Below are 10,693 nucleotides of genomic sequence, written 5' to 3' on the forward strand. Positions count from 1 at the left end.
TTTTAGCTATGCCTAATTCTACCACATCAAATTTCTTCTGTAACTGTGTTACTACCTGTTCATATTCCTGTTTAGTTTTTGTAGAAATTAACACGTCATCTACATACACACATATCTTTGCTACAGTTTGCCCTTTCCTTTATAAACACACAATTGTCTGCCTTTCCCTGTGAAAAACCAATATCCAGCAATTCTTTTGCTAAAGTTTGGTGCCAATTCCTTCCACTTTGGTGCAGACCATAAAGGGATTTATTTAATTTGCATACCAAACCTTCAGCGGCGTCTATGCCTTCAGGAACACGCATAAGAATTTGTTCTTTTAAATCTGCAAACAAATGTGCAGTTTTTATATCTAGGTGATAAACAGAATGTCCACGTTGTGATGCATCTTTTAACAAAAGCTTAACTGTTTCATATATTACACTTGGTGAATAACACAAATCATAATCTTCGCCTGGAATTTGTTGAAAACCCCTAGCAACTAATCTAGCCTTGTACCTTACAACTTCATTTATGTCATTCATTTTAACTCTATAAACCCATTTTGAATCAATAAGTCTCATATCTGGGGTTTGTGGTACAAGAGACCAAGTGTTGTGCTCTTTTAAAGAAGCTATCTCAGAGTTCATAGCTTTATACCAACTTACAGCTTGGTGCTTAGGTAAATTCTGAACATCATTGTAACTTTTTGGCTCAAAAACCACCTTATTGGCATACACAGTATTAAAATGTTCATCTGCAAAACGTTGTGGCTTCTGCCTCTTTCTATCTGAACGTCTCAGTCCAGAAGGAGAGTCAGACTCCTCAGACTTAATGGGACTAAGTGAACTACTAGTTTCAGGTTGTAAATCATCATTGTCAGGCTGAAGAGATGCCTGTAGGCTAAGCTCACGGTCAGAAAACTCAAGAGAATATAACCTCCCCTCGGGTGCCTGTGACTTTAAATCATCAAACAAATTATCAAATTCAACAGGCTTTTCATCTTTTTCCATTAATTCAGAAGCACCATTTCCTGCGGCTGCGGCTGCTCCTTCCTCTGTATTATCTATACCATTAGTATCTTGGAAAACAGCAACTCCATTCCAATTTACAGTTTGTATCATGCTTCTGGTAATATGAAATTTGCCGGTTGCTGGTATGTAAATTCTGTATGCCCCCTGCTGGTAGCCCATTAATTTTCCCTGAACACTACGCTCACCCAATTTCTGCTTAGCGGGATAATGCATAATTACATCTGAACCCCAAATACATAGGTATTTCAGATTAGGGTGTTTTTTAAACAGCTTCTCATAGGGGGTGACATCTAAACCAGAATGATAACTACGATTTCTAACATAACAAAAAGCATTCAGCGCTTCAGCCCAAAAGACTTTGGGCAGATTAGCATTGTGCAGATAAGTTTTAACCCCTGCCCGCAGGTCACGCTGCACAACTTCAACAAGCCCATTTTGCCAGGGACTTCGGGGGCAAGATAACTCATGAGTAGTCCCCTGCGCTTCCAGGAATTTCTCAAAATCCTCAGAAACAAATTCCCTGCCCCGGTCAGAAAACAGGTTCTTAATAGGTTTGTTAAAGTGTGTTTTTACCCAGTTGCAAAAAACTTTGTACTTCTCAAATGCTTGGGACTTCTCAACTATTGCATAAGTCTAACAATATCTGCTATACTGGTCTATCAGGGTAAGCCAGTACTTAGAACCTCCTAATGATGGTGGGAGTGGTCCAACTAAATCACAATGTACACGCTCAAATGGCTCAGTTACTTTCCTATCTGAGCACTTACCCTTGCGTGCAACCTTAATCTTATTCTTGCAACAGGATAGACATTGCATAAAGAATTTACATGGTTTTAAGTTGAGGCCATTGACAATATTCTTTGTCTTAATTACATCAGCAAAATTCAGATGTCCCAGAATTCTGTGTGCCTCATGGACACACCCGGAATGTGGCCTTACATTCCTCAACCCCTGGCTTGACTGTGCTGCTCTGCAATTTATAGGCGATTGTGAGTAGGTGCAAAAGTACAGTCTATATGAACCATCAGATTCCCGGGCATACAATAGACATTTGTTCCCCTCGAAAAACTCACACATTGACTTTAAGAAACGCACAGTTATGCCTTGATGAGCAAAGCACCTTACTGATAATAAATTGTCCACTGATGGGCAGTAAATGCAGTTCACTATAGTAATGTTTAAAGAGTCAAGTTTAACAGTACCCCTACCAAGCGACTACAGAGTACCCCTACAGAGGAAGAGTTTCCGTTGTAATACAAGCCTTAGATCAGATCAACGGACTCACACAGGAGAGAAACCATTTACATGTGTGGAGTGTGGAAAGAGCTTCAGTTATAGTGGAAACCTGAGAATACATCAACAGACTCACATAGGTAAGAAACTATTTAAATGTATCAAGTGCGGAAAGAGCTTTAGTGAAAATGGAAGCCTTAGGAAACAACAGACTCATACAGGGGAGAAACCATATAAATGTATGGAGTGAGGAAAGACCTTTGGTGATAATGGAAAGCTTAGATCACATCAACGGACACACACAGGGGAGAAACCATTTCAATGTATGGAGTACAGTAACTGCTTCACTCAGAGTGGAAATCTTAGAAAACATCAGCAGACACACAGGGGAGAAAGTATTTAAAGGTATGGACTGTGGAAGGAGCTTCAGTCAGAGTGGAACCCTTGATTTTTGTCAACAAACTCACACAAAGGACAAACCATATAAATATCAAGAAAGTAGATAGAGGTTCACTCTTAGTGGAATTTCAGAATCAACAGACTTATGGACAGGAAGAACTTTAAGAGTCGAAATCCTTCAAACCATCAACAAACTCAGAGAGGAGAAGCAGTTTAAATGAAAAGATTGCAAAAAGTGCTTTATAATAGAGTGATCAAGGAACATCCCAGGACTCTCACATGGGAGAACCCATTTAGATGTATGGAGTGTGGGATGTCTTCCTCTCAGAGTCCACTCTGAGCAATGAACTCAGCAGGAAATCATTCCTAAAAGCATGAGGTATATGTGAAGTTCTGGTGTTTATATGTAAAACATTATAATAATGAAAGAAGGAAGCATCTCACAATAGTGAGTATAATTTTAGATGAAAGCACCTTTGGTTTTTGCACCAAACTCTCTCACCCCCCCCACCGCATGATCTCCCAGCACTGCTTCTTCACCAGAACTTCATCACTGCCTCCTGCCATGCTCGTTCTGAAGAAAACTTGGAATACTGAAATTGAATTTGGATTTTCCCCCAAGCCTAATTTCAAGAGAGAGAAGGAGGGGCTGCAGGTACTAGGGAAGTCTCCTGGGGGCCCCATGTTCACTCATGTACCCCGGGACAATTTACTGCCATCAGCAAACTTTGCCCCCTCCCTCCTAAGTCTAGATCATTTATGAAGAAGTTGAAAAGCCACAGGTCCCAATACTGATCTTGAGGGGACTCCACTTTCTGCTTCTCTCCATTCAGAGAACTGTCCGTTTACTCTCTTGGTGTTTCAGAAGGAGGGCTGCCTCCAACTGGGGAGGCGCATTTCTTCTATGGGCACATTTCCGGGGACCCCACGCTGCCCCCCAGCCTGGCTCCACTCGGCCAGGGCAGCTGCATTTTGTTTCGCTGCAGGTGAGCCTGCTCCCTGCAATGTGGGGTCTTAAAGGAACTTCATGGGGGGGGGGATCAGCGAGAAGGAGCTTCTGGATCCTGTGCAGTCCCCTGCCTGCCTGCTCCCTTCAGGGTTCCTGAGCCCCTCCCTTTTCATTTCAAGGATTGGGGGTCCTGCACAACCCTCAGGGCACCTAAGCATCGGGGGGAGCTATTTTGTTTGATGAGGGCAGGAGTCACAATCCTGGCACACTGCAGGATGTCTGGGTTTTAGGTATGGGGATGAAAAAAGGTGGGGGGGAGGTGGAAAAGAGGTGATAGGGGAAATATCCCGGGGTGTGGATTTTATTTTATTTTTAATCATTTTTATTGATTTTCCAAAAAAATCTTGAGTGTTCACTGGAAGGACAGATCCTGAAGCTGAGGCTCCAAGACTTTGGCCACCTCATGAGAAGAGAAGACTCCCTGGAAAAGACCCTGGTGTTGGGAAAGATGGAGGGCACAAGGAGAAGGGGACGACAGAGGACGAGATGGTTGGATAGTGTTCTCGAAGACTTCCGGGTTTGTGCCTCCGGTAATGGCAGAATTCCTCTGATTGGGAGGAATTTGCCCCGTGGGAATTGGGTCTTGCCGCCACGGTTAAGGTGGAGACCCGTAAAAAAATCACAGGCGGGAGAAGCCTGTGAGCGTGGGATTCGGCGGGCACCTTTTGCGCCTCCCCTACTCGCAGGGAAACCCAGTTTCGGGGATCCGGAGCGACGTGGGGTGAGTGGCGTGGTGCATCGAATCGTCTGTTTCTTCCACAGAGCGAAGCCGCATAGCTGTTGCCGGAGAGTGCTGACTTTTTCCTGTGGACAATTTGATTTTAAAGTAATTACCCGTGAGTAGTGCCGAAGCGGGAAAATTCGATCTTTAAATGTTTAATTAGGTATCGCAACAGGGAGGTTCAAAACAGGAAGTCCGCCTTCCCCTTTTGTAAATAGACTAAAGCAATGAGGCTGCAAGCTGAAGTCTTGGAAAGCCTATTGTAAAAGACTAATTTTCCATTGGTAAAGAATACTTGGTGGCAGGAGAAGAGGGGGGGAAGCTTGTGGACTGAGTATGCCTGCAGGAGAGAGCGGAGAGAGCTAAAATACCACCGCTCTGACTCTGGAAACGGGCTGCTAGCAGGACTGACGTCTTTTGGAATGTTCATTGACAGCGTTTAGAACGTTCATTGACAGCTAGCTGAATAAGAGAAACACATTGTTTCTACTGTCTCCGGCTGCTTTTAAAAGAAAAAAGGAGTTAAAGTAACGGAAAATTGAAACTAAATTTGGATTGTTGGAACTGTGTTTAAAAGAGGACATTATTGATTGATACAAATAGAAACTGTTTCCCCCTAGTGGAAGCCTTTGAAACTGGCTGTTTTACAAGAGCTGGGCAAGGGGATTTTCCAGCTGTGAGACTTTGGGACTGACCTTGAATCTTTTAAGTGTTATGGCAAATGGAAAGGAAAAAACAGACCAGTCAACTGCTGAAAAAAAATTAAGGTCTAGGAGGACTTGGCAGTGTCGCCGGAAATCACCCCCCCCCCCACACACTAACACGAGTTTGCACAAGCACCACACTCACACATACACGCATCTCCCCTCCTAACCCCAGAGGTGTCCCTTTAGAGGGCCATCCCTTAAAAGCCTTCCGTAAATAAGGAAGCGCTAACCTGACAGTTTCCTTCTATAATACTCCGTATCGCCCTCTCTTTATTGCGAGTAGACCGGCCGACCGAGTTCTGCTGTCAATCGGCGGCCGCCTCAGCCAATCAGCGTTAGCGAACAGCGCCTCTTGCGGCGGCCACGCAGGTACTGCAGGCTACTGCTGCTCTCTCCCCTTACCTTTGACAGCTCTCAATACAAAGTTTCCGAGTTCAATTGACCGTGACTGATCTAATCAAAATGTAGCAAGCCGCTTCCTGAAGGCGAAAGTGCTTTGAACTTCAAGGACAATATTCTTTATAAATTCACTAAAAATCAACCGTACATCGGATTTTCACCGGACCACTTTTATTCTCCTAGATATTACAAATACTATCAAAGGGGGGTGACCTGATATCAGGCGGCCATAATCCCCTAACCGAGCAGTCACGTACCCTGCGCTCCCTCCAGGTAGACGTGACCACCTTGATAGCCATCGTGATGGGTTCAGACAGAAGACTATCAAGGATACAATGGACTGTATACTTTAGTGTATTCCGCGCGGATTTTCACAAAGGAACTGTGACCGGATTCCCCTCAGGGGGCAGGAAACTTCGTCCTTCTCCTTTGTTTCAACCATGACTCATGCAGGGAGGGGGAAGGAGGCTCCGGCCAGGTGTCAAGACACTCGGATTACCTGTGCAGCCCCTCCTCAACTCCTCCTATTTTTAATATAATCATGATGTAAATATGATGTAATTCTGAGGGTGTAGCTTAGGGGATTAGCAGCTAATAAAAGTTAGGGTCTTCCTTTGTTCGGGGCTTCCATCTTGCTTCACCTTGTGGGCGGTGGGAGTCCTGTCGCGACAGTCTTTTCTTTAATAAAGACCAAGCCTACTGGCTGCTGTTTTGCTCTGATCACTCTAGTCGGTGTCTTCATTTGCCCAAGAGAACCCTCAGATTTTCCGGTAACAGTTTTTGGCGACCTAGCTCAGGGACACTTGGTTCTCCTGCAAAGGTGAGAGGGGAGATAGAGGGGATCGGGCGCCACTGGGCAACCTTAGCCTGGGGATCCTTTTTTCCTCTCCCTGCCTCCTCTTTGCGGGCGGTAATCAACCGTCACCAGAAGCCCGACCAGAGAGAGCAAAGGCGAGGTACAGCCGGCTAAAGGAAAGGATCCCGGGATCCGCGAGGGACACCTTCGAACGTGAGTATGGTTTGAAGTAAAACACATTGGGAGGGGGGTGGAAAGTTAAATGTCCCCACGACAGCCAGACTTTCCTCCCTTCGTTTCTGACGTTTCCCTTTCTCTCCCCACAAATTCTTACGCGGTGTTGGGCCGGGGAAATTGTGGTACCTTTTGCTGTTTTCCGGCGTTACCTTTCGGAGTCGTCCAGGAGCGCCTTGATCTCTCTATCCCTTTTCTCCCCCGTTTTCCGTCTTGGAATTGAGTCCGGGAAAGCGTGGCTCTTTTACTGTTTTCTCTGACGTCCCTCTTTCGGAGTCGTCCAGAGGCGTCCTTCAAAGCATTTTCACTCTCACTCTCTCCTGATTATGCAAACGAAGCCGCCCCTCCTGCCCGGCGACCTTTGTTAGGGATGACCCGGGTATGTGAGAACGCAAGGTCGTTTGTTTCCTTTCTAAACTTTCATTTTCTCGGACCTTGATCTGGCATTGCATTGCGCAAGCGTCCAGTAGGGAGTTCCGAACTTAGTCTCAAAGGCTAGGCAGGAGGCTGTCATGGAGGGTAGAAGGGGCGGTTCACGAAGTGGGGCCCCACACTAGGACCAGTTGCGTGAGTAGTACTGCAGTAGAATACCAGGATCCGTGGTTGTGTATCGGGTGAAAAGAGAGACCCGTAGGTTTGAGGCAGATGTTTGGGGATAAATTGAACATAGTTCAGTGGTAGGCAAAGCTACGTTAAAGAAAAGGGAAAATAGAGATAAACAGAGGTACCTTAAATTACTGAAAGAATACTATTTTTTCTCTACCCCCCTCTTTTTTGTATCGTATTCCTTGTCTCTTTCTCTTTGTCTGCCCCATCTTTACACTCTAGTGCACATCGCTTGCGAACCACCCCTTAAATTCACAGAGTAATGGGAGCCCACGCTTCCCGACACTCTGATTGGACTCCTCCTGGCGATAAAGCTTCCATGAAGCTTTCCCGCCCCGGAGAGGACTCCGATACCCCTCTGCAGTTCGTTCTTCATAGCTGGAAGGAATTGAGAGGGAGGAAGGGACTCTCCAAGTCTAAGCTGAGAGACCTCTGCAATACCTCGTGGGTCGCCTTTACTCACCATCTAGACCCGGCCCAGAGATGGCCACCTCACGGCTCTTTTAACGTCGCAAGGATGCAAGCACTTAAGTCTTATCTAGCCGATGAGAAGCCCCGCCAACTTTACTATCTGAATGCCTTTGCCGAAGCCCGTGAATTATTCCAACAACAACAAGCTAGAATAGCCCGGCAGATGGCTGTCTTAAAACCAACTAGACCCCCTCCATATGACGAGATCAGGGCTCAAGAGGAACAACTGGATAGGACCCTCGTCCCTTTCTACTACCCAGAACCACGAGCCCCCCCTTCACCGGGACCTGGGGCAGGGGCTGGAGGGGGGGGCGCGGGACCCAGGCAAGACACCGCGAACGCCACCCCGGCCCCTTCTTCGAATGCATCGGATACACAGCCGATAGTTACCCAGCCGGCTAAGCCCCTTCCAAGTATGCCCAACTTAACCGAAGACCAGGCAAATCTAGACGTGGGACCTTTACTTAATGGACAACTTCTAAACGGGGAAAGAGAGGGACCCGTCGCCAGTAGAACCCGAAACAAAGATAATCTGCCAAATGGAGAAGTAGAGGGCGCTTTCCCCCTGCGAGCGTTACCCATACCTCCGGAAAGGGCAGGAGGTCCACCCCGTATGGTCTTCACACACCAACCCTTCCTTACATCGGATTTAATGAATTGGTCCGACAAAATGCCGTCCTTGCGGGATGACCCCGACAAATGCCACCGCCAGGTGGCCACCATTTTCTCAACCCACAACCCCACGTGGGCAGATGTACACATGCTCCTGGGGGCTCTCTTTAATGAGGCGGAGAAAAGGGAAATCTTAGCCAAGGCAGGGGAAGCCCTGACTCGAGAGGGCTACCAACCGAATCGACTGGCATCTATGGCCCCTCTAACTACTCAGACGATCCTTAACGACCCGGACTGGGATTATAATACAACGGACGGGGTATGGGGCTTAAAGATTTTCAAAAAGGCCATCCTAGATGGAATCAAGGCTGCTGGTCAGCGAACTGTAAACTGGACAAAAGTCCAAGCTGTCCTTCAAGGACCTGAGGAACACCCATCCGACTACTACTCCCGCCTAGTTTCTGCCATTAAAACCTGGGGCGGAATAGACCCAGAGAGTCCGCAGCATGAAGTAATAATTAAAGGCTTCTTTAAGGACCAAGCGTCAGCCGATATCAGGAAAGCTCTAAATGCACACCTCGGGTACGACGGAAAGACTATAACCGAAATTCTTTCCATTGCTAAGTCAGTCTTTAATTCAAGAGACGAGCGGAGAAAGAAAGACCAAAAACCCGATTCTCCGCGAGTTTTAGCCTATGCGGGAGCAGCCCCCACTTACAAGGACAAGGGCAAACCAAGGGGGCCCGACTACCGAGACCCGCACATTTGCTACCACTGTGAAGGGGTAGGGCACATAAGGAGATTCTGCCCCCTCCTAACTGAAAATGTAAGATCCGAATTCAGAGACTTAAACCCATACAGACCGGATTATCGGGAATCTGCTCAAACTAAACCCAGGGAACCTAACCCCTCGTACGGACCCATCAAACCTACAACTCAAGCGCCATATCGTGCAGGTCCTCCCCCGCAACCAAAACCCAGAAACCCCACTCAAGACCGTCTAAACCCCTTTAACCCGATCACCCACGCTGCAACCCCAGCTCATGAAATGATAATGGACGAATACCCACAACATTGACAACCAGAAGCAGATCCCGCCTCCTTCTCTTTTCTTTGTCCTGTCTTGCAACTATCACCCTCCGATCCGATTTGCACAATGCAAATCGACGGGCAGTCCTACGATTGCCTTCTGGATACGGGAGCCACCTATTCAACTCTCACTAACAGCCACTTGAACCCCGGGGAAGAAACCAGAACCGTAATGGGACTGGATGGGATTCCTCGAAACTGCCCTCTCTCCAAACCAGCAAAGGTCTCGGTTGGACCTCTATCCGTCAAACATACCTTTCTATTGACATCTAGTCCTGTAAACCTCCTGGGGAGGGATCTGCTTTGTAAATTGAATGCAACCATACAATGTGGCCAAGAAGGAATTTATTTGCATATGCCAGACGAATCCATCTTTAGATTTCAAGGAGTCTTGCAAGAAGCCCATAATACTGTCATCGATCTCCCGTCGGAATTACTTAATAGTGTTTCCCCTTCCCTATGGGGGACTGAGTCTACTTCCGTGGGGCTCTTGAAGTCCGCAACGCCAGTAAAAATCAACTACAGAAGGGACCTACCTTTCCCCTGCACAAAGCAATACCCCCTTCCTCCGGACGCAATAGACGGACTGACCCCGATGATTGATGAATTCCTGAGAATGGGAGTCTTAGTCCCGTGTGCCTCTCCATGTAATACCCCTCTTCTTCCTGTCAAAAAGCCCAATACAAACCCCGTGAAATGGCGCCTGGTCCAAGATCTCAGGCTCGTTAACTCTTTTGTCATCCCCAGACACGCGGTAGTTGCCAACCCTCACCACCTCCTAAGCACTATACCGGAAGGAACTGTAGTCTACTCCGTTATAGATTTATGCTCCGCTTTCTTCAGCATCCCTGTAGACCCAGAAAGCCAATTTCTCTTCGCTTTCACTTGGCAGACGGGGCAATTAACGTGGACCCGATTGCCCCAAGGATATGTAGAATCCCCTGCAATTTTCTCATCTATACTACACCAAGATCTATCAGACGTGGATCTGCCAAGGGGCTCAGCCCTAAGACTTTACGTTGACGACATCTTACTTTGTGCGAGGGACCTAGAATCCTGCAAAGAGGACACTATAGCCCTCCTAAACATACTAGCACAAAAGGGACATAAAGTATCCCCAAAAAAGATCCAATATTGCAGACAGGAAGTTAAATATCTTGGGCACATCTTAGGAAAAGGCACCCGCGCACTAACAACAGACAGGATCGAAGCAATAACTAAATTGCCCCTACCAAAAACTAAAAGACAGCTCCGTGGCTTCATCGGAATGAGTGGATTCTGCCGAGCCTGGATTCCGCGCTACGGGGAATTCACCCGTCCCCTCACAGCTATGACTCACGACAAGGCCCCTGACCAATTGCAATGGTCTGCAGAGGCGCTGGAAGCCTTCGAATCTATTAAGAG

The sequence above is a fragment of the Podarcis bocagei genome, assembly GCF_964188305.1.
Source record: "Podarcis bocagei genome assembly, chromosome: 10".
NCBI classification, from domain to species: domain Eukaryota; kingdom Metazoa; phylum Chordata; class Lepidosauria; order Squamata; family Lacertidae; genus Podarcis; species Podarcis bocagei.